Raw genomic sequence first — 25065 nt, 5'->3', positions numbered from 1 at the left:
GAATAATAATTATTGCTTAATTATAGCAGAAGTGAATTTTATCTCCTAGTTCTAAAACAAAATGACTCATAGCTTTTTTTAAACAAAGAAAATATTTTTTAAGAGCTAAAAGATTGGCATAATTTCTATGTTACAAGAAGCTAAGACCATTTGATTTTTCCAGAGTGGGTCATGTCCTCACCTTTAAGAAATGTCACCAAAGGACTCATCTCTCTCCAGGGACTGTTCAAGTTTCCTATCCTGTTGCTGTGATAAAAATCCCTAACCAAAGTAACTCAAGGAAGAGTAGGTTCATTGGATTCACAATTTCAAGCTGCAGTCTATCCCTGAGGTGACGTCAAGATTTCATGAATTTGAAGCATCTAGCCACATTACCTCTACAGTCAAGTCCAGGGAGCAGTGAACTGTGTGCTAGTGTTCAGCAGTTACATAGTCCAGGATCCCTTGCCACTTATAGCATGGTGGTCTTACGATCTCAATTAAGGCAATCAAGATAATGCTAACAGACCATCCAAGGCCCAACTTCTATCTTGACCATGCCAAGTTGATAGTCATTACTAAACCATCACAGGGTCCATCCTTCTGCTACTCACGACTGTGTAAGCCCAGTAGAAATACCTCCAGAGGAACTATCCTTTCAGTCTGGGCTATGCCTTACTTGGTTCCACTCATTTTTAGAGCACCAGAGCCCACCTCCACCCAAGGCATATCTGTATCTATAGTAGATCTCTATGATAATGTAAGCAGATAACTTGGGTTTTGTTCACTCATTTAGAAACTTGGTACTTAGTCCGATAAACTGTCTCATCTCAATTTCTTACCTCCACAGGTCTCTCAGCTCCACTAGATCTTCAAGTTACTGCCTCTCTGAACCTTCATCAGAAAAATTGTGTCAGTCCCTCCTCTGCCCTGCCCCTGCAGCCGTATGAGGAAATCCTGGTGACATCACCTTGCTCACTTGTTAGGACAAGAACCAGAAATAAGTACAGATCCATGGAAGACCTTTCCTCAGTTTGCTATTTCCCGACTGTCAGTCCCCTTATACGGAAGATAATTACATTGTCCTGTAAGTGTATCCTTTGTCATTTGAAATGTATTCATTCATTGAGTCAATGAGTTCTTCCTCAGTCAGCCTTTCTGGAAGGGGTGCAAGAGCATTTTGGGGGTGATAAAAAAGAATGGGTAGATCGAGACCTCACACAGGACTTTACAGATTTGTCCTTCTTGAACTCCATTACAAGCAGAGAGAACTCTGTTTCTGTGTATGTGGAGAAAGGCAGGAGGGTGTTAATATTATAGTACCAGAAAGTACAACAGTATCAACATCCTCCACAACAAAACACCTGACATCACCTTCGGGATGTTAGTGTAGTTCCAAAGCTGCAGGCGAATAGTAAGGCAAATAAACCTCGTTCTAATTTTGAATACCAAGACAAAAGGAAATGTTCTTGGGAAAGGCAGGATGTCAAACAGCTTTAATGTGAATTAATTTAATCAGATAAATGTGTGCCCATTAGAGACTGTGACAGACTGGAGAAATGCCTTGCAAGCATCATGACATGAGCTTCACCTCTAGAAGCAGCCTCTGCACCCCCTACCCCACCCCCAGAATTAAAAATCAGACAGTTGCAGTGGTGTAGAATTGTAATCCTACTACTGGGGAGACAAAGACTGGTGGTAGTAGATCCTGGGACTCAGTGGTCCCAAGATCAATGAAGGAGACACTCTAAAAAAATTAAAATTAAAAAATGGTAGGCAGAACCTGAGGAACAACACCTAATTTTCTTGCAGGCATCCATGTATTTGCCCAAATACACACACACACACACACACACACACACACACACACACACACACACACACACACACACACAGAGAGAGAGAGAGAGAGAGAGAGAGAGAGAGAGAGAGAATAATGAAAAATAATAGAAATAAGGGTGTGACATAGGTAGATGTCGGTACAGACACATATATACATGCATGTGCTGACATTCACACAGAAGCACTAGGGATCTACTCTGGATGAATAAATTGCCGTCTCTCCAAAAATGAACAAAATAGCTCTCGTCCAATGCATGCCTGGTTCCTTAGCTGTTGTGTATACATGAATTAAACTCCTTGATAGCTAAGCCCTTCTTCCTAGAAAACCAGAAGCTGTTTATAACACTTGTTATCTGTGGCAAGTCTAATTTTAACAGCATTTTCCCAAGAGAATACAAAAATAAATAAATAAATAGAAGAAGACTGCTTCATTTTTTTTCCTTGACCCACTTTAACACACTCTGCCCCAGTTAACATTTCCCTTCCTTTGCATTCTTCCTCTCGTATGCTATCAAAGATGCTGGGCTATAGAAAGCAAACTGATTGTTTTCTGCCTTCTGTACTGAAAGAGAGTACAGAAACCTCACCATATCCATCCACCATGCCTCTCTGCATAGACCTGCTGAAGAGGATGTTTGTCTTACGGAAAATTCAGAAGACTCAGTACACAAAATCTCAAATCCCCCTCTCAACTACCTTCTTAGAGGATCCACATCTCTATCTGATGAGGCCTGACTTTACTAGATACCATCTCAAAAGACTCATGTAGCTGCTGTATGTTCTACCCCTTTCCCTACTGAACATGAAAGATAGGCTGGGCTGGTGGTACTGTTCCTGTCTGTGATGCTTGGCTGAAGTGAACAGCTTTGGTTACAGAACTAAGAGGTGAATCAGGCTCTGTAACCCCTTGGTCTTTTCCCAGCCCTCCGTGTATCTGCTTCCTGTGGACTTTTTCCCCTTTCCCTCTGCACACTGAGACTTCAGACCTGGAGCAGACAATGACTAGATCCAATAAACCAAATTTAAGCATTTTCCAAAGGTATTTGGGTACAGAAGGATGGTGCCAATGCAGCCTAGACTGCTCTTGAGTGCAAGGGTAATGAAACTAATTGTGTCCTCTGCGTGAACTTTTAGGGAGAATTCACTATTTACCATGTTCTGTCTGATGCATAATTAAACTTTCATATGATTGAAATAAGATCAATCTTGGGAAGGACATGTGAAGAGAACAATGACTTACAGAACTAACCAAGTCTGTCAATCAAAGAAGCTGCAATAGTACACCACTTAGCAATAAAACGCCTAAGGTCCTATTAGGAAAGTCCCAAGTATCCTGGGCCCCTTGAGTGCTCCCGTGATCTGCTGTCAGTCTTGAGTTTGTATCTGTACTATGGCTTTGTTGCTATATTAAGGTTTTTATGCTAATTTTCAATTTGTGTGCGCCTTTATTTCAATTATTTTATTAATATTTCAAACAACTCTAAAACCCCAGTCTATACATGGACTAGCTTTAACAAAAACATCCTCTCAATTAATTTTAGCTGCTTCCTTTTTGTTTGGGAGCAGGCATTTTCCCACACTTCTCTACGGTCCTGAGGTTTTCCTGAGGCTGAGTTCCCTGTTTGCAGCCTGTAACTCAGATCTACTTAATGCTACAACAAAGAGAGGTGAAAGCTGCGTCGTGCTGAACAATCAGAAGAAAGAAAGCCAGGATATCGTATTTAGGAGAAAAATCAAAGAAAAATTGTGTAAGTTCTTACAAAGTTTGGAAATGATCCTAATAAAAAACTGCACTGCTTAAATATAGAACAAAGACGTGAAAACCTCCTGCCAGCCCTGGAGAGATCAACTCTCTAAGCTCATGAAAGCTGCAGTACCCCACGATCCCAGAGTCAACACAGCGAGATGCCCATTTTATTGTTCCAGATGTCCTTTTCTGAGAATATACATATTTTGATAGAATATGTACTAAATATTATCACAAGACTTGAATTATAAAACTAATTGTTTATTCTTTTTTGTTTCTTGAGATAAGAGCCTCGGGGGACAGTGGAAGTAAGGACAATTTTATTCTGAGGCAGCACCCAACCTACAACACAGTTCTCAGGTGTGGAAGATCTAAGACATTTTTATTGTCTCCCTGAAAAGCTCTCCTGATCTCCTTTGGCCCCACCCTATTCACTTCTATGATGGCTGCCTGTCCCATCTGTGAATCTTGGAAGTTAGGCTGCTCTGCCTGAGAAGCCAACACTAAGTTGTGATCTGATTGTCAGCAAGCCGTTTGAGATATGTTATCAGAAACAGTAGCTATGAAAAAGGAAGGTAGATCCAGGCGTAGATGTTCATATCTGTAACCCCAGCACTTGGGAGGCGGACAAGGCACATAGATGAGCACCTGGATGGGACAATGAAGATTTACATAAACAAAGAAGCAAATATATACATATACATATGCATATATATACATATACATACACACACATATATATATACATATACATACACACACATATATATGCATATATATATATATATATGTATATATATATATATATACTTTCAACTGACTCTTCATCCAATCCCCAGAGAAGTTTGAATTCCGGACAACTGGGCAGTGATGTACTAAATTGGAAGAAAGGGCCTCTTGGTCCCCTCCACATGGAGTAGAGAGTAGGAAGGTACCCTAAAGCAAGAAGATTCTTCAGCAGTGGGCAGTTTCTCCCAAGACATCTGTGTGTGTATGTTAGTAGGAACCTGGAGTCACTGGATCTGGGTAGGTGTTTTTCTTCGTAATAAATGGAAATACAGAACCCATTCTACTTGCAAACTTTCAAGTGGTTCCTGTATTACAAGCTACATACATAGGACAATGAGCTATGAATGCCTTAAGGAGATAAGTTAACTAAGTAACATTATTTTTATAGCATAATGGTGTGGGAAGGGGGGTTAAAGTCCTTGCCTCCCTATGCAGATATCGGCTATGTCATCTCAGAAAAAGGATAGAGAAAACAAAATGGGACAAAAGTGGAACTTTCACTGGAAGGGCCTGCAGCAGCAGCAGACATATATTTTCCAGATGCATCCCACTGGTCAAATGTCACCAAAACAATTTCCAAGCCAGCCTGCCCTCATCAGTTCTCAGGGCTCTTGATTACAAATTTATGAGATGCCTTCCCCAGACAGCCCCGGGAAACCTTTGCCCCAGCCATCCCTTTGGCCCCACAGCATTTCTCACTGGGAACATTAGAAGCTTGCCATCAACCCAAATAAACAACTCCTCTCATGAATAGACTCAATGAAGGACCCATAAATCATATCTGTCAAAAACATCAGTGGCATTGCAGAAGACAGAAATCAATTCAAAATTCATCAGCTCACCTGACAAGAGCTTAATCTCCTATTGTTTAATAAGAACGGTGGCACCTTCGGTAGAATAGAGACCTGCGAGAGCTCATCTTAGTGTCTGGTGACAGGACTGTTCAATTTTATGGCTTAATCTGGCCTTCATACCATTCCCAGTCTGCGGGCAGAACCCCTTGCTCCAGCTTAGGATCAAGTTGCTGGTGGAAAGAGGACTCCCTCTGAAGCTGCCGTCATATTTCATAGCTGTTTGTGCTATGGGTGGGTGGTTTGTACTATTTCAGTTTAAGAGGATGCAGAGTTTGCCACAGAACTGCTATACTCTATGCGTACAGCGAGCTGAGGTTTACACATAGATGCACAGTCATCAAAAACACTCCTGTAGTGCAGAGGTCAGCGGGGCATGCCCCTATTCCACAGCCCATGAAGTAGCAGCTTCTGGCAGAATGCATTTTCCTGTAAGGCTGTTCATTTTAATCAGATTCCAAGTGCATATTAATCTTCAGGGTCAGAATTGATAAGGGTATGGAGCTAGGCAAAGACAAGCAGAAGAGACAGGCAAAATCTGTTTTGACATTGAACACGTTGTAGCCTCCTGAACACATGAAAAGGCCAAACCCTTTATTCCAGTGACAAAGGAGTTACACAATGTGGCAGACATTGGCATGGCCCAGTGAGTCTCCTGATGTCCTCTCAGGTCATCTGCACACCCCTCTGTTCCTTCTCTCCCTTCTGCTCCCTAGAGTGGCTAACCTTCGTGACCATCTCCTTCCTGTGCAGAAGCTCCTGAGAGAACTGCCTTCGGCTCCCATCAGTATAGCCCATCACTGCTTCCAGATTCCCCACTCTCTGTACCTAAGGACACTTAATACCACTCACTGACTTTTGTTTGCTTTGCTTTTCATTTTTTTGTTTTGCCATTGTAATCATTTTTTTACGACAAAAGAACACTTAATCACTGATTTTAAGTCTCACTCCACAAGATTTTCATACCTGGTACCATTATCAGGCCAATAAACTGTGTCTAGACAGGTCATGCTCCCTAGATGAGAACCCAACCTACTAAGTGGGCATTTGTTATGACAACTACTAATGACTTATCATTATTAACTCTCATTTCTTACCATAGAAGCTTTGATTTGCAATAGACAGTAATGAACATAGAGGCCTACAACTAGCCAAGGCATGAAGAGTTAAAAGAGTGTTTAACTCTAAATGAGATATTTATATCATACCTATTTCTTCCAAAGCATAATAACCATTGTGAAGAGAGGCTAGAAAGAGTGAAAGGGCCAGAAGGTGGATGGCTATGAGGAAGCAGCGTCCTTCAAACCCAACTGGGCAGCTGAACATATGAACTCACAATTGTGACTGTTTGCATAAGGCTTGGTAACACTCAAGCTGAATCAAGTGGGAAGAAGCAGAGGGGCTGGGGTGCACATGAATCCCATCCCTAGCTGCAGAGAGCTGGCAATGGAACTTGTGAGGAGAGCATAGTCTTATGTGCACCTGCTGAGTCTACTTACAAACCAGTAATAATCAAAGAAAAAGAGGTGTCAGCTAGACCACTTAGAATACGCAGGATCTAGTCTTGGAAGCTAAGCATGGTCATTCCTGGTTAGTATGTGGGTGTGAGAAATCCAAGAAAACAGACAGAAAGAGGAATCACATCCTCACACTGAAAGACTAGAAGCTTCGATTTGAGTAATGAGTCTTTATTTTTGTTGTGATGAGAAGGGTTTATTTCAGCTTACAACTCTCTGTCACTGAGGAAACTCATCGTGTCAAGGCAGGAAGACGGGAGGCAGGGACTGAGCAAAGACCATGCAGGGGTGCTGCTTATTATCTTCCTTCCAACCACTATGCAGCTTGCTTTCCTTTTGATTTTTTACTTTTCATTGTTTGAGGTTATAATGACATTCCTTTCTCCCCCTTTCTCCCACATACCCCTTCTCACTCCCCTTCAGGTTTATGGCCTCTTCCTTAATTATTATTACTATTCCTAACTTTAATGTTACTTTTGTGTCTATTTTCAGGGCTAACCATTTAGCAATGGCTCTTCCTTTTAAACAACACAGAAAACAGAAAAAAAGTAAAGCTTAAATCTAACTCCTTTACCATGCCAATCACATCAGTTAATAAAGTTCTTTTGTGTGATTGGTTTTAAGGTACAGAAGATCCAAAACATCCACTCAGACACTCTGAGCTGCACTCCCAGTCCTATCTTAGTTGTGTTTATTTTTTCTTTATAGTATAGGATGTACTTCCTCCCTTTTGATGCTCTGTCTCTAGATAGCTGTTATAGTAAAGGACCGCGGATTTGCTCATTTAATGAGAGCCATCCAGCATCTCACAGGTCTGTACCTTAGAGTCAGTATTTCATTCTTAACAAAGCCCAAACCAAAGCATGTGTAGTTAGAATCCTTGTAAGAGTCTCTATGAATGAGTCCTCTGCAAGTTAAACAAGAGTTAGCAGAATTCCAGCCACACTGCAGAACTGAGACACATGCCTTAGAGCTCTGTTAGCCACTTCAATGTCCTGCTCAGACTATTTGGCTAGTTGTGTTTATTCTTCATCTTCTTTTTTTTTTCTTCTTTTTTTCTTGGATATTTTTTATTTATTTACATTTCAAATGTTCTCCCCTTTCCCAGTTTCCCATCCATAAGCCTCCTATCCCACCCTCCCTCCCCCCCCCATCTATGAGGGTGTTCTCCCAACCCAACCACCCACCCTTTCCAGCCTCCCCACTCTGACATTCCCCAACACTTGGGGGTTGAGCCTTGGCAGGACCAAGGGCTTCTCCTCCCATTGGTGTCCAACAAGGCCATCCTCTGCTGTATATGTAGGTGGTCTGTCCATGTGTACTCTTTGGATGGTGCTTTGGTACCTGGGAGCTCAGGTTGTTTGGTATTGTTGTTCTTATGGGGATGCAAACCCCTTCAGCTCCTTCAGTCCTTTCCCTAACTCCTCTAATAGGGACGCTGTTCTCAGTTCAGTGGCTGGCTGCTAGCATTTGCCTCTGTATTTGTCATGCTGTGGCAGAGCCTCTCAGGAGACAGCTATATCAGGCTCCTGTCAGCATGCACTTCTTGGCATCAGCCATATTGTCCGGGTTTGGTGGCTGTATGTATATGGGCTGGATCGCCAGGGTGGGGCAGTCTCTGAATGACCATTCCTTCAGTCTCTGCATCAAATTTTGTCTCCGTATTTCCTCCTATAAATATTTTTGTTCCCCCTTCTAAAAAGGACTGAAGCACTGCACTTTGGTCATCCTTCTTTTTGAGCTTCATATGGTCTGTGGATTGTATCTTGGCTACTCTGAGTTTTTGGGCTAATATCCATTTACCGTGTGTGTGTGTGTGTGTGTGTGTGTGTGTGTGTGTGTGTGTGTGAGAGAGAGAGAGAGAGAGAGAGAGAGAGAGAGAGAGAGAGAGAGAGAGAGAGAGAGGCTTACCTCACTCAGGATGATATTTTCTAGTTCCATCCATTTGCCAATGAATTTCATGAAGTCATTGTTGCTAATAGCTGAGTAGTACTCCATTGTGTGGGTGTCAGCTCTCTCATGCTTGTCATTTCCCTGCCCTGATCTTATTCCAAATTTACATGGTCTCAACAGAGAAAAGTATACATTTTAAAAGACAGTTAATTCCACTGGACCTATTCAACTAACCGAGGGTAACTAGCTCTTTTAAATTCAACTAAGTCATTATTTACTTCAGCAGCAAGGTTTTAAAATGGCAGCACCTAGGTGAATATTCAATTTAGTAATTAGGAAATAAGAATTGTGGGATTCTTTATTTTGAATTCTGCCTAAAATATTTAAGGAAAATAGGTTTGGGGGTCACCTGGTATTTGTAGAGAGGAACATGAGAAATATTTAGGTAAAAATTTATGGGAGTAACATAAGATAAACTTAACTCAAGACAACATTAGCCCACTGTTTCTAGAAATGCCCAGGAATTATTATAGTGTCATAAGTATTCATTCTATTTCCATAAATGATCTACTAAATCATTAATTGTGCTCCCAGAATTCCTTGCTTTTACTATCTTTGCCAGGCTTGGATGTAAGGCAATCTAGTGCTAAAACTCTCATCCAGTTCATTGTTTTCTATATTCACTCTACTAGACAAGTTTGTATTATTATGATACAATACCAAAGGTGGGATACTCTACAAAGAGAGGAGGTTGATTTTGGTTTGTGATTCTGAGTGTTATCACACTGAAAGAGTTCAAAGTCACATGAGGCACTATGTACCTAACAGCAAGACGTGTTTGTGTGCATCCACACAGTCTCTTTTCCTTACATAGTGTTGCTGCTTCTAACCTACAAGACTCCCAACCTGAAGCCTTTCTCTAATCCTGAAGTCCTGTTCTCTAAACAGCAGAGTTGGTTAAGCTCCCATACTCTTGGAACCTCAGTGAATATTCATTTTCAATCCATGAGGCCTTGGAGTCTTTGAATCTGTACCGATACTGTAGCATGTATCACTTATCCCTGTAGTCTTAGATTTTTCAAAACCTACTTTTAAGAAGGGTTATTAAATACGTTAACATCCCTTCTATCCTTCCACCCACTAGAAGCAGTGGAAAGGAAAGGTTAATAGAGCAGAGGAGGATGTGGGCCTGTTTAGAAGTATTTCTTTGGAGCAAACCCAGTTTGTATTGCCAGAATATAAGCAGTTTAGTTCACATGAATCAGCAGCAGCAACTCAATCCACTTGCAAATGCCATTCGCAGATAAGCAAAGTCTGGTCTCACAAACCTCCTTCACAAATCAGCAACAGCAGATTGATCCAGAAGAAACCGCAAGGCTCTGCCAATTGTCCTCAGTCCGCAAAAGTGGCAAGAAATCTCCGAAACAACACCTGAGGCTTTGTGGTGTGTTTCTCTCTTTGAAGTCATGACAAGTGATGACCAGCAAGGAATACCTTGCAGCACCATCCACTGTCCCCTGGACTATGCTTATATCCTTTCCAAACATAACATGTTCTCTCCAGCATTTACTCCAGCAAAACATCACATGCCCTTTTCCCAGGCTGCCTCTAGAAGAACACCACATGTCTCTTCTTAGCAAAACACCCTCTCATGAGCCTGCTGCAACCAAAGCATCCTCTCATAAGACAGAAAATCGTCCCATGACACAACTGAGTTTCCAAAGAAACCACAAATTTCCACTTCAAATCCCTGTTATCATACTATATATTATTTAAGCTCTGAGAATCATTCAGAAACAACCACAATACCCCCTAGCACAGCCCTCTCCCATCTGGCACAGTATGGCTGGCCATGCTGTGACTTCCATGCCAGGCAGCCTTCTAGCTTGCTTAAGGACACTTCACTGAGGTGAAAATATTCACTTCTGAAGGTGGCGATCTCATTATAGGACAGCTATTCCTCAATGGCTTCTAGAGCTTAATCTTTAGATTAGACAAACATAATTGTTACCAGGATAACTACCTGCAGAGGTTTGGATAAGGACTATCAAGTTTCTTCTGTCTTACATTTTCTAGGTTAATTTTCTAAATTTGAAGTCATTTACTAAGATGATATTGCCTGGCCTGGATCCATCTTTGAAATTGGCTACTAAGATCTATCCTTTTCTATCACAGTCCATGTAGAGTTTTAATCAACATGACTTTGGATGTGATCTGCAGCGTGAGCTGCCATTAAACTACAAATCACTGCCCCACCCCAGGCTATGTGCCCACTGAGGTTACAAGAAGTCTCTAATCTCCTTTTCTTAATAACATCATGCCCTAGTTGGTTATTAAACCTTATTTGTTCATCACCCCAATAGACATGCATGTACACAGGCTAATTAGAGCATCTAAGGAACAAGGAAGCCACGTCACACAGATTTCCCATTTCTTACAAATTCATTAGTCTTAGCCATCCTTTCTGGTTGTTGATATAAATTAATACTTGAATTTCTAAGCTGTAGAAGAACCCACAAGGAAACAGTTGACACAGCCAGGCATCTTGTTCCTGAACTGCAGCTTTCTTCTCAAACTATTTACTGACACTGCCTAAATAATGACTTTACTTAATTGGATATTTTTGCCTAAAGGAAATAATAATTCAAATAGGGCTATTTTAAATAGATCAGAAAATCTCCACACATAAGCTGAAGCTGTTCCTTGTTACCTTTTCTATTGAAACTTCCTTTGTGAGTTTCCATTACAATTCTGCTTTCTATAGTCTTTAAGGAAATAAGACACCAAAACTTTCTCTTTCTGCTCATCCCAAGAACATTCCATTTGGGGGGGGGGGGGTTATCATTAAACCTACATTTTTTTTAAAGACTCACGTCCAAAACCCTCAATGATTTTCACTCCCTTTGAACTGTTTCCCCTTCTGCCTTCACCAAAGGCACTTTCTTTCTCTTGTTCTTACCATGAATCCTGACCTGTCCTCCCTGTTCAATGACAGCTCTGTTGTCATCTCCTAGGAGCCCCCTCCTGGCTGTCAGTCATCAGTACTTTACTTGCTGCCATGTCACAGGAAAGAGCTGATGAGCCTCCTTCCAAAGGCAAAACAGCATCAGCAACAACAACAACAACAACAAATAATAATAATAATAATAATAATAATAATAATAATGGTGATGAGGATGATGAGGATGATGAAGAAGAAGAGGAAGAGGAAGAGGAAGAAGAATAGAGCTGAGGCATCTCCAGAGCATGTTAGGTGGGTTCTATCAGCTGGCAGGAAACTGTGCACTTAACTGGGGTGTCTGTAGTAAATAGATATAGCATGAAATTTGGGAAAATCAAATTTTTAGTTGTACTTCTATATTTCTTTTCATTTTATTCATAAAAATAATAATTACAAGGCTGAGAGAATCAGGAGAGATGTGTATAGTCCTGATACACAGACTGGCATTTGGATCTCTGTGAGTTGGTTGTTCATTGGTACTGCTGGTAGTGTCTGTAGTTCTTGGGATTGCTCTAGTGTTTTCTCCTATATGCCTCCACTAACTTAGTTCCCTGCCTGGTCCTCTGTCGATATTTAATTTAGGGCCAGGGTCTCAATAAGTTTCCTAGGTTAACCTTGAACTCACTCTAGCCTAGTCATTGAACTTCTGATTGTCTGCCTGAGCTTCTTAAGGAATTGCAATCCCAGATCTATGGATGGTTTAACGCTCATCCTAATTATCACAAGTAGTGGAAAAATAATTGCAGGATGATGTCATCTTAGTCAGGTGTCCTGATTTCCTGCACAATTGCTTCTCATCTCAGAACACCTTCAGTTCAGATAGCATGCCATGCTTTTCCTCTATAATTGTCTACCCTGCAAAGGTACAGACAGAGCAAATTAAATCAAGACCAACCCATGCAATCCTCAAATGTTCTTCACAACTCAAACAATGGAGACTAGGGTGAGAGAAGAGGAAGTGCTATGGTTCTGGAAGGCTGGGTGATGATCTTGCAGTAGGCAGGTCCTGGAAGGCTATCAAGTACTTATAAGAGACAGGTTCTGGGAGGCTGTACCATGTACTCCCAGGAAGCGGTTTCTGAAAGGCTGTGTGATATACTTACAGTAGGCAGATCCATGGTAATGGTCTCTACCACATTGTCCAAGTGTTCTTCAGTTCACAGAGCTTAACTGTACTTACAACAAGGCCTGAAAGTTGTGAGCTAATCTACAGATGACCAAACAGACCATCAAGCTGTTTGGCAAGGGAAATGTAGAAATAAGAAACTCCATCTCTTCCTTTCTTCTCCTGGGTGTGTAGGAGGTGGAGGCAGAGATTAGAAGTTGCATGGCTCTACAATATGGGGAGCAGGCAGGGTGGTAGACCAATTCATTAGAGCAGTCCAGTACTCAAAACCAGAGAAAGGAAGCCACACGTAGTACTCTGTAAAGCAAAAATGTATGTTTCTTTGTCTTCTAGGCACAATGACTGGAGATTGTCCACCTCCATGAGATGTACCCATGACTATCCTAAGTACAGAACTGAGAGGACACAGTCTTAATCCTGTCTCTCACCTCAGTGAGACAGCACCTATGGTTATCTTATTCAGGCACAGAGCTGAAAAAAGAAGGACATAATGTGACCATTTAAAGAAACTTAGCTATGCCACTGTGAGCAGTTATATGTGGTCTTGAAATAGGTATATCATAGAAGCACATTGTTTAAATTAAGTATTCACATTAAAAAGCAACATCGATTAGAAACATTATATGCATGAACTCAAAAGTGGTTATGAGAGTATGCATAAGACCCACACAAGGTCAAACCAGACAAAGTTCTAGCATTGGTAGTAAGTGGTTCATGAAGTCTCATTCACCCACCCATAGTTGAGAGGCTATTGACACTTAATGCTTACTGGGGAAGGGGAAATATGTTTTCTTCGAGAATTTGGTCCTGACAAATTAGCCATAGTCCAGAAAATGATTCCACATCCAAGCACATATAGACAGCACTACATGGCTCAACGGTTGCTGTTGTTCACTTGCTTGCTTGCTTCTTGTAAAGAATATGAAGTTGAGGGGATAAAGTGTGGGGAGATAGAGAAGGGAATGGCAGTGAGTGAAGGGAGGTTAGATTTGATTAAAACATTTGATTATTAAATTGTCAAAAAAGAAAGAACAAAAGCAAAACCATGAGTAGGTTCTCCATGCTCCAGTAGATGGCCTCACTCTCATGCACATATGGGCCACTTTCTTCTCATAACTGAATAAATAAAGCTCTTCACATGGAAGTCGAACAATGCTATGCCACACCCCTCAGGGTTTCTCAGCTTCTCCTAGGTACTAGAAAAGGCAGTGCATTTTCAAGAAAGGGATAATCAGTGCCAATGACTGAGGGAATCTGAGGGAGGCAGGTTGCTCTCAGATTCATACCTTACCAAAGAGATAACTCTGAACTTTTTCTGAAACCACAGAATCTTCATCTTTATTTTCCACAATAAGACACTAGTGTTCTAAGATTTTTATTCTTTCAAAATTGTGTCTTTCTTACCAAATTCCCAAATCATTTGATCGCAGATGTTGCATTTACCTTTTAATTTGAAGTACTGAAATATCCAATTCGTTTTCTCCCTGGTCAGCCCAGTATATAGACCAGGGCTAGCAGATGAGCACATCATATACCATTCTGGGCTCCTTTGTTGCACACAGAAATGAAGAGGTGATCGCATATTGGCTTCAATCTATATTGATCTCAGAGGAATACACATAAAGCACAGTTTCCTTTTTAATAATGCTCTAAAATAAACCTTGAAACATTTACAATTCTCCTTTAAGGTGGGTTCAGGAAGAAGGGCTCGATGAAGCTAGTCAATTTCACCATGTGATCTTACTTTAATTTAAAAAGAGTCACATACCCTCCCTAAGGCATGTGAGGAATTATTCCACAAGATGTCTAGTGTTAAAAGAAAACTACTGATGCTATTACTCTGTCCAAAGCAGAGAGGTGCCTATCGAAACCTATTGAAAACTTCCGTCAGAGCTGAAGGGGCTTGCAACACCATAAAAACAACAATACCAATCAACCAGAGCTCCCAGGGACCAAACCACTATCCAAAAAGTTCGCACGGCTCCAGCTGCATATGTAGCAGAGGATGACCTTGTTGATCACCAATGGTAGGAGAAGTCCTTGGTCCTGCCAAGGCTCAACCCCCCAGTGTTGGGGAATGTCGGGGTGGGGAGGTGGAAAGAGGTGGGTGGTTGATTTGGGAGAGCACCCTCATAGAAGCAGGAAGAGTGGAGATGGGATAGGGAGTTTGTGGATGGGAAATCAGGAAAGGGGATAACATTTGAAATGTAAATAAAATAATATCCCCAAAAAGAACATATAGCAATACAACAACAAAACAACAATCTAAATAATAAAAAAAGAAGAAGAAAAACCTTCCTGCAGCCTTCTACTTATTTCCTCCACAAGACTCAAGAGGTAAACAAACAACCTGGAACAATATACCAAGTCACTTGTCCTACTCAGTGACTTTGTTCCTATGTGACAGAAAGAAACATTTCTGACAGCAATCTTGATGTCCCTAAAACAATTTGTGCTGTTGTTGTTTAAGATATTGCTTGTTGATGTTTATCTAAATGAAAATAAATTGGAAGAACAGAGGTGGCCAGTGACCCAGTTGAGCACCTCAGAAGGAATAATAAGCAGACCTGGGTAATGTGGCCCAGGCATTACGACTGTGCTGCTGGATATCAGGCTGCAACATGAAAAGCAGCCTTCAGATAGATTTCTTTTTGCTGGAGCCAAGAAAAGGTTGGCAAGCTGTAATAACAGTGTTGGTTCACTCCAGTAAACCAGTCATGATTCATTTTAAAGCCAAGATTAAGACAAAACTGGAGGAAAAAACCCATGAAGATAGAAAATTGGCACATAACTTCTTTTCTCCCAGGAACTGGGATAGAGGGCTGGTTAAGAGTTGACTAGGAGGTCAAGAGCAAATTGATGGCTGATGTTCTCTTAGGAATAGTGCAGCATGCAGTCCAGTCTTTGAGACCAAATACTGATCATACTTTTATTTATTTAACACAGTAATATTTTGGGGGGCATTTAATGACATAGTCTTCTTAGCTATCTCAGGTTGGCCTTGTGATCTTTGACCCCCTGTCTCTGCCTCTCGAGTATTGAGGTTACAAGTACACATCACTATCCAGATCTAAGGTACTCACATAAGAGAGTGCTTTCCTATTCTATAATGCTCAATGATCTTTGAAACATCTCATAAATTTATGTATAGAGGAATTCCACAGCTATCATAATTTAAAAAAAACATTGTAAATAAATGTTGAAATTGCTTCTAAATAGTTCAAACTGGTCATTTCAGTGTTTAACTAGTTTAACAAAAATATTAGATGCAATTTCCCTCCTGTGAGGAGATTATAACTTAGCTGGAAATCAAGGGTCGACAAATATAACAAAGAATGTGAAGATGCCCTTCACAGGCTACATGAGATGCTGCATGTCTGCAATTCTTCCCAGTGGACATTCTCATCCTAGATCCCAGGTAGACATTTTCATCCTAGATCCCAGGTGGGCATTCTCATCCTAGATCTCTGGCTTTATTATTATTCCATATCTGTTTTTCAATATATCAAAGTATAACAGCAAATATGTCTCAGGAAAAATTACCCCAAATTTGGAAATAAGAATAAATGGATTGCAGAGCCTCCAGACATTATTCTGGAGCACTGTTATATAGGTGCTCCCAGAGAAGAGCTAAGTCTCTTAGACAATGGCTCTGCATTGCAATGTCTGGTATATGCATGATAACTTGTAGGCTACTGTCCAACAGAAGTGCAAATAATATGTCTGGTATAGACATGAAATACAAAATTGAGCCATGATGTGCTAGGATGTTCTCTTAAACCTAGCAAACCTACACACTTGGCTTCTTTCTTACCAGTACTACTACCCTAAAGTTTTTCTCACAATTCAATTAAGTAACTACTGGTATATATTCTCTTTTTAGGAGTCATTCTTCAACTTTTGTGAAATATAAAATTATAGATGAATTTGTCTTGTTACTATTGTGTTGTTTATAAGATGAAATAATTAGAAATGAATCCACTATCTGTTAATCAGTAAATAAATAATAGGACACAGGTACATGCCATGCAGCTATTTAAAATAATGATAATCATACTAAATTATTACCATTAATCTAATAACGATAAAAGCTTCTTTAAGAACAAACAGCATACATGCTTTAATATACTTCTGACATAATTACATCAGTATATTTCTATTTTATACTATAGAACACTATCTGGAAACACATTCACCCTGGCTGTTACCCTTGGTTCTTTTCCTGTTGCTAGGAGAAAATAACCCAACTAAAACAACTTAAGGGAGAAAGATTGTTTGGCTCACAATTTCATGTTACAATCCATTATTTTGAGGAAATTGAGGGGACACAAACTTGAAGTGGTGAATCACATGACACCGTATCAAAAGCAGAGAGTAATGAATTAATAGTGAACTAGTGCCTAGCTGGTCTTCTTCATTCCTATATCTACGTGTGGCATAGCCAATACTGTTGAGAAAAATTACGCGTGGCCTTGTTGGAGGAGTTGTATCACTGGAGGTGAGCTTTGAGACTTCAAAAACCTATCTCAGGCCCTATCTGAATCTTTCTCTGTGCTTCCTTAAAATCAGGAAGTCAACTTTTCAGCTACTGCTCCAGCATCCTGCTTACCTGCCTGTTGCCACATTGCCTGACATGATGGCCAGGGACTACACTTCGGAAACTCTAAGCTAGCCCCAAACTAAATACTGTCTTTTAAAAGATGCCTTGCTCTTGGTGTTTCATCATAGAAATAGTAATACTAAGAGAGCTTAGTTGATAATTTAATGAGCATAGTGAAATTTTAATTTTTTTGCATTTTTAGTGGTAGATTGAAAAATATGAATGTGGTAAATTTTTAGTATTTCACAGTCAAATACATGTGGTATTTAGCAGTAGCCACTACTGCTGAGCAAATGAAAATTCTAGAACCAGAAATCACTAAGAGTGTGTGTGTGTGTGTCTGTGTGTGTGTGTGTATGTGTGTGTGTGGTGTGTGTGTGTGTGGTGTGTGTATGTATGTGTGTGTGTGGTTGTGTGTGTGTGTGGTGTGTGGTGTGTGTGGTGTGTGTGCTCATTATGCAAAAATTAACATATTTAATTTTTTCATTCCAGCCCTTAAACTGGAAGCCACCTATGCATCAGTGAACAAGAGAATGGACACAGAAATTTACACAGATAGACCCTGAAATATTACACTTCAAAGAGAAAAGACTCATCATAAACATATGCAAACATATGCAAAAATTTTGCTCACAGTAGCAGAATGACCAAAACAACTGTTTGTAAGTTAATATGTTCTATATTATTGTACTTATACAAAGGATCAACGTGAGCTAGCTCAAGTTCGTGCTCTCAGAAGTCAGTGTGTATTAGAGGAAATGTTCAAAAATATAAAAATATTTGAAAGCATGTAATACTATGTTTCTTGATGTATGTAGCAGTTACAAGGATATATTAACTTGTGAAAATGTTCTAAGTTGAAGACTTAGACCATCAAGGCTTAAGCTTCAACTGTACAATACAAACAAGATTCTACTTATACCAGGTGAAGTTCAAAGTGAGTGCCACTCCTAAGACCTCTGAGATCCGCCCAGCATTAGACTCTGTTCAAACCATATTTGTGTAGCTCCTGGAAGGCTGCATGCTTCTCTTCCCCAGTTCATTACTACTGTTGGTAACTTTAAATAGGACCAACATAGCATAGTCATAAAACCACTAACTGGAAAAAAGTTTGCCCTGATTTAAATGCATGCTATGCCACTTCCTAGCTCCGTCCTGAGAGCAATTTACGAACCATTCTGTGACTGCTTTCTATCTGCAAAGTAAGAAGAGTAATAGAGCTCCTTATCGATTCTCCTCAACAGTTGCCTTTATGCCTATGTGAACTGTTAGAGGAGAAGTCATTATTCTACACTTGTCTGTCATTCAGACACATCTTCCCTCACAGTTCATTCTCCTGAGCTGAATTAATTTATATGCATTAGGTTACAAGGAACGCTCTAAAAAATGTCATAGACAGGATAACTTCAACAACAGAAATGTATTGACTCTCAAGAAGCACAGAAATAATGAGAACAAGGAATCTTGTGGTGCCCAGTCCCAAGGACACATCTACAACACAACTCCTGCACTGAAGGCTCATGACTCATCGTGGAAGGCAGTCAGGGATATTGGAAGAGCCACAGGAACAAGAAACCTGCTGTGAGATATGTCTTCAGAAAAACTACGTCCACGATATCCCATCTACCGGGCTAAATTAGGTCTGAACCAGGATGCTACCAACATACATTCTAACATAGAATGGGAAATTTCACAGGGCCTCCACCTTTAGTTTTCTCAACTACAGGCAACTAAAGGATGCTGGATAAAGAGGGAAAAGTCTTCCCCAGGGAAGCTTAATACAAATACAATGTGGTCATTTTCAAAATCATAGAATACATACAGATAATCTTATGTAAACTCAGCAGGTTGTATTTATATATTTGTTAATAAAGCAGAAGAGGATATGAGTTTGAGGTTGAGAAAGGGAGCAACAGAAGGCCCATGGGAGTGGTTAGAGGGTGGAAATGGGAGGGGAAAAATGCTGTGATCATATTTAAATTAAAAAAGGAAGAAACAGCAATGAGTCAAGTTCACAGAATTGCCAGGGATGGCATCATCAAGACCCCTCTCCTTGTCTGGTTCTCTTCCCCTTGACTGTCTATCTTCCAGTCTCTGTCTTTCACAAACACATCAGTCATTTTGACTAGTGTCTACTCCAATGAGGTCATTTAACCTTGGTTGTCTTTTTATAGATTCTCTTTCCAAGCACAGTAACACTTTGATGCATTGGTAGTTACCATTTAAATATATGAAGTGGGTGAAAAGGGGAACTTCAGCCCATGATAGATACTTATCTCCCTGTCCCTCTCACAGGACCTGTCATCTTCCAGAAGAGTGGGTGTGTCTTATTGTCTGGGCTATGTAAGCTCCCAGGGAGTTATCTGCACATAGGAGATGCTTAATAAATAAGAACTACAAAGGGAAGGAAGTTCAAACAAACAGGATCGTGGCAGCAAAAGACATCACTTCTTAAAAGGACCAATGATCTAAGGAAGTCAGGAAAGCTTTATTCAATTAAGTAAATGATCATAGTTGAAAGCAGAAGTTGATAGATGATGTGCAATGACCCAGTTGGGGCTGACATAGATCTTATTGTAAGTCTGTATCACTCACTGCAAAGTGAAGTTTGTCTTCAATACCAGTCCCTAACCATGAATTACACAGCACATCTTGTTTCTGAGCCTTTTAGGATATACATTCCTTCCTGAGCTTCAATTTAATTGCATTTTAATAGACAATTAATTCACTTACAAAAATAGCAGTATAGTTAGGTTCTTTCCTTCCTGTCTCTATTATGCCTATCTGGTGTCATTCACATCCAAGTTTTGTTTCAGAAACTTAACATGTAGTAAAAAGCAGACCCTCTATCCAGACAAGCTTAGCATCACACTTGAAACATCACCCACAGACACATGAACAGGACCAGTGCGAGACTACAAATAGTTTTTCTGCTTGGATGAGTACATCAGAGGGAACAGACCGTGCAAATGAGGGCAGTGACCGAGTCAATCTAGGTGGCTTTTGTCATATGCGGGGGACATACACACTCTCTGTAATGTGAAACATCGCAGAAGGAGAAGCTCTGATAAGCAATTCCAGGTCATGCAAAGCAAACCTGACCCTCTAGGGACCCAGCTCTTGAAGGGACCTTAGGTCAAGATTTGTTTTCCTTAAGCCTGAAATTAGTACCTTGGTCTGGGATGAGAAATGTGTTTGTCAATCATCCAATCCACCCAGAGAGAACTTTGAAACTCATATAGTCTAACAGAATCTTTTCAGTGATGGATAAAACAAAAACAATTTCAAACCAAACCAAAAAGAAAAAAAATCAAAGATCCTCTATGCCTAGAAAAGACAAATGTTGGTAACCTGACCTCCATGGCCTTCCTATTAACACACTTGACAGCCCAGCATCTGAATTTAAACTCTAAACTGCCAGCTTCTTTGTCTTAGATAATCTCTTGTTTCTTTATCTTTCTGTAACATTGCCCTTAGAAAGGTAAGAAAAAGAAACATTTGAACTACTAATCAAGTGAAGCAGCAAGGCTCTTATTATATTCTATAATGTTTTTCATCCAGTATTTAATATGAAAACTGTATTTTCAGAATTATAACATGGTTTGCCAATATATGACTTCCAAAGAGAACTGTTACAAGTCGTTGCTATGCAATTTCTTTTAAATCTGATGTCAAGAAACTGTAGGCTCACCCCCGACTTGTCTCTGCTTGCTTTGACTGGTCAATAGGCTACTTCCCCTGCACTCTCAAGACAACTGGTCTGGACAATAGGAAAGGTCAGAAATTATGTAACATCAAGGTGAAGGGAGGGGATATTCATAACCCCTATTTGGGAGAAAGAGACTGCATCTCAACATTACATGAAGAAGCTGAAGTTCAGTTATTGTGAGAATGGGCCAGGCCAAGAACCCAAGTATTTGACTACAACGTGAAAGATCTTTCCACCACATCTCTCTGTGCAGATGGCCTTTCTTCTATACTACAATGACACAAATCACTGGACCTAGTAGATTTGAAAAGGAGGCTATGGTTCTGACCCCTAAGTCTAGATTGTCCCCATAACAGATATTATGGGTAGCAGTAAGTACCAGTCAGTTCTCCCAGTCTCTCAGGACATGCAGCTATCTCTACCAATCCCTAATTTTACAAATGATGACACTTAGACTTAAGGACATTCAGAAATATACACAAAATTAGAATATTAGTGCCTTTATCTGCTGTTTCAAACCCAAGACCAAACCATGAATTTGGTTTCTTAGTTTGATTGCCTCCTCAAAGGGAAATCAGAAGCACGGAGCTCTTTGTGAGCTGTTACGTGCAGATATCAAGAACTCAAAACAGAGGCCAGGCCTTTAAAACTGCATTTTATTTAGAGAACAGAGAGAAGACAATGGATTAACCATCTAAAACCCTTCTACCTAATCTTTACCCAGCAGATTGCATGGGGAAAAAATAGGAACAAAGGCTCTCGGTCATTTTAAAGCTCAGTCTCCCCTCTGCTCGGGTAGCAAGCCACATCCCGGAGACATGTATTGCCTTTTCCTGTCTTGTTACCATCCTCTCATATCCTGCCTTTATCCTATGGTGTCTGGGTTGAGGCAAGACTTGACATGTTGAGGCTATCCATGTGTTGTTAACTACCAACATTGTATCCTTCCAGAGGCACCTGGGTTGAGAGGGATTTCACTCAGAGTAAACAAATCCTTAATGGTGTATGTGTGTTGCTAGGCTACAGACCACACATATATATTGATGCCTTTTTACAATATGCAGTACCAGTATGTCATTGTACTATAGGATATAAAGTGTCCCTTCCATGCCCCTTGACCTGTGCCCCATCAACTCTTCCCCCCTGTGGTTGTTTCCAATTTCATTTTCAACAAATGTATTTCTCATTCGTACATAGACCAACTTGGGCTCGCCCACACCTCTTTTCTATCTTAATTCTTTATCTGCCCCCTTTGCTTCTTCATTCTGTTTCATGATGCTTCACCCACAGCACAGAGACAAATAGTCAGGCTTGGGTTTGTAGGACTCGGACAAGGGAGACCCGAGTGTTGAGAAGTGTTCACATATGGGATGAACACTGCCTTAGCCGCATACAGGCTGGTTGCTATGGAGCCATATTGTTTGGGATCCTAAAGCCGGGCCCCATGTGGAAGATGCTGTTTTTATCAGACTCCTTTACGAAGCAATAGGGATTCAGTTGATTCATTAATTGCCCACATACCTGAAAACATTGGATGAATAAGGTAGGGTGTCTGTGAGTTATTTATACCTTATGGGAGGGCAATTTAATTAAATTGCTCTTCTTCTAACATGTACTTGAGCTCAGTCTCAGGAGGAGTTTAATGCCTGTAACTAGAAATGTAAGAAAGTAATTTTGAAAGGTGGGCAGTTGTGCAAAGGGCAGACGTGCCCTGGGGAGCTGCATTGAGAGGCTGTAGCAATGGGAGAGCATTGGACCCTGGGAGGCAAAATCCAGAGAAAAGATGAGAAAGGGAGAGGGTGTGACAGAAGATGGAGAAGAGGGTGGGAGGGAGACAGGCAGGCAAAGCCCACACCTGTCAGGTCCCCCCATTTCCAACAGTCATATCTGAGAGGTGTGTGTGTGTGTGTGTGTGTGTGTGTGTGTGTGTGTGTGTGTGTGTGTGTGTTGGTTTAGAGGTTGTGGGAACCTGAAAATTTTAAAGCTTCCTGCTGGATAAAGTCTGTCAGGCACTTTACCCTCCCACAAAGTAAACAGAAAGGTTTATGAGGAGGAGGAGATGCAATATACTGCCAAGGAAGACCTCACTGCCAGACACCCGCACTCCCAAGTCACTCCCCAGCTGCCAACTGTGAAAGGAGGATTTTAAATTGCGATTTGACTTTCCTGGCCTCCTGCGATTTTATTAACCCCCTGTAGCAACGGTGTCCATTTGTGAGCCATTCTATTTTATTGGAAGGAGCATGTAACTATACTGTGGCCCACAGGCAGGGACTAGACACTAAAAGAATACCTCTGAAACTTTGCTGATTGGCAAACATGATCATTCTAGGAGGGAAGCTGGGTCATATTTCTTCCCTGCTTATTATTTTGGTAGTTTCCAGTTCCCTAGAAAGTCAGAGCTATAGTTCTTTGTATGCTCATAAGTTCATCGTTCCAGATATATCTACACCCTCATAAGAGAAAATGCTCTCCCTTCTTTTCCTTCTTCTTCCTAGAAGTATCAGGCTGTCCATGGAGCCTCAGGTGGAGTGAGAACAGTATAAGCCCCAAGTTGCTAACCAACTGGGCATGTTTCCTGGCCCCTCAGTTCCTTGATCTTCTGGAATATGGAAGGAATGATAGCACTTTCCTATTAGAATGTGATAGTTTCTAACATTATAACAGAGTTCCCCTGAGGTAATGATGAATATTAAACAGTAGAGTTTGATGAATTAAGAATAATCTTTAGTCCAGACTCTGATGGCTTAACATGAGACATTATCACCTCCTCTTTGTCACGCTGGATACCAAGTACATGATTGTCAACATAGCACCACTGGACCAGGCATGCATCTGATCTCTGTTACCTTCAAAAAGGTTTGCCCTCTTTTCTTTCAATTGGATCGTTTATGTATTTACATTTCAAGTGTTACTCCCTTTCCTGGTCTCTTCCTCTCCCATCCCCCCTTTCCCTGCTTCTATGATGATGCTCCCACTCCCACCCACCCACTTCCACCTCAACACCCTGGCATTCCACTATACTGGGCAAAAGAACCTTCACAGGACCAAGGGCTTCTCCTCCTATTGATGCCAGACAATGCCATCCTCTGCTACATATGCAGGTGGAGCCATGAGTCCCCTCCATATGCACTCTTTGGTTGTCGGTTTAGTCCCTTGGAGCTCTGGGGGGGTCTGGTTGGTTGATACTGTTGTTCTTCCCATGGGGTTGCAAACCACTCCAGATCCTTCAGTCCTTTCTTTAACTCCTCCATTGGGGTTCCAGTGCACAATCTGATGGTTGGCCTCAAGCATCCTCATCTGTATCAGTAACGTTCTGGCAGAGCCTCTCAGGAGACATCCATATCAGGTTCCTGTCAGCAAGCACTTCTTGGCACCAGCAATAGTGACTGGATTTGGTGACTGCATATGGGATGGGTTCCCAGGTGGGGCAGTCTCTGAATGGCCTTTCCGTCAGTCTCTGCTCCACTCATTGTCCCTGTATTTCCTCTCATGAATATGTTGTTCCCCCTTCTAAGAAGGACTGGAGCATCCACATTTTGGTCTTCCTTCTTCTTGAGCTTCATATGGTATGTGAATTGTATCTTGGGTGTTCCAAGCTTTAGGGTTAATATCCACTTATCAGTGAGTGCATACATGTGTACTTTGTGCTCATGCTGTGCTTTGATCCTAAAAGGACTGGACTTGAAATGAGCTAATGATTTTTAGACTCCTGAAAACACAGGTTTCATGTCTACTATGGCTCTAATTTTTAGTCAAGTGTCAGTCCCCTGCACATGTGTTCAAAAAGTATTTATAATATAAAGGAGACAGCTTTAGAAAGTAAATACAGCAAAAACTCCATGAAAGGGCACATACTTTAGACTATAGGGGCAACATACACTGGATCTGGTGGGTGAGTTTATTTAAACACACACACACACACACACACACACACACACACACACACACACACACACACAATTGGGAGTGTAGTGTAGTGGGCCTGGGAGAAGTTCATTAGGGGGAATA

At 40.9% G+C, this 25065-nt stretch overlaps 1 long non-coding RNA gene across 2 annotated transcripts in view; it reads left to right on the top strand.

Moving 5' to 3' along the window:
• The window catches only part of LOC120098153 (uncharacterized), a 51592-nt gene that overhangs the window by 21499 nt on the left and 5028 nt on the right, over window positions 1-25065 (top strand). Inside the window, exons 2-5 of one of the 2 annotated variants that reach the window (XR_010059793.1) lie at window positions 830-1066; window positions 3388-11871; window positions 13079-14772; window positions 17838-18007. This is a non-coding gene — a long non-coding RNA (uncharacterized LOC120098153). Of the gene's footprint in view, window positions 1-829; window positions 1067-3387; window positions 11872-13078; window positions 14773-17837; window positions 21043-25065 lie in introns of those variants that run through there. The other variant, XR_010059794.1, reaches the window with a different exon arrangement.

The sequence above is a fragment of the Rattus norvegicus genome, chromosome 18 (assembly GCF_036323735.1).
Source record: "Rattus norvegicus strain BN/NHsdMcwi chromosome 18, GRCr8, whole genome shotgun sequence".
Lineage (NCBI taxonomy): Eukaryota > Metazoa > Chordata > Mammalia > Rodentia > Muridae > Rattus > Rattus norvegicus.
Note: the sequence above shows the minus strand (reverse complement) of the source record. Positions and strands in the feature narration are given on the sequence as shown.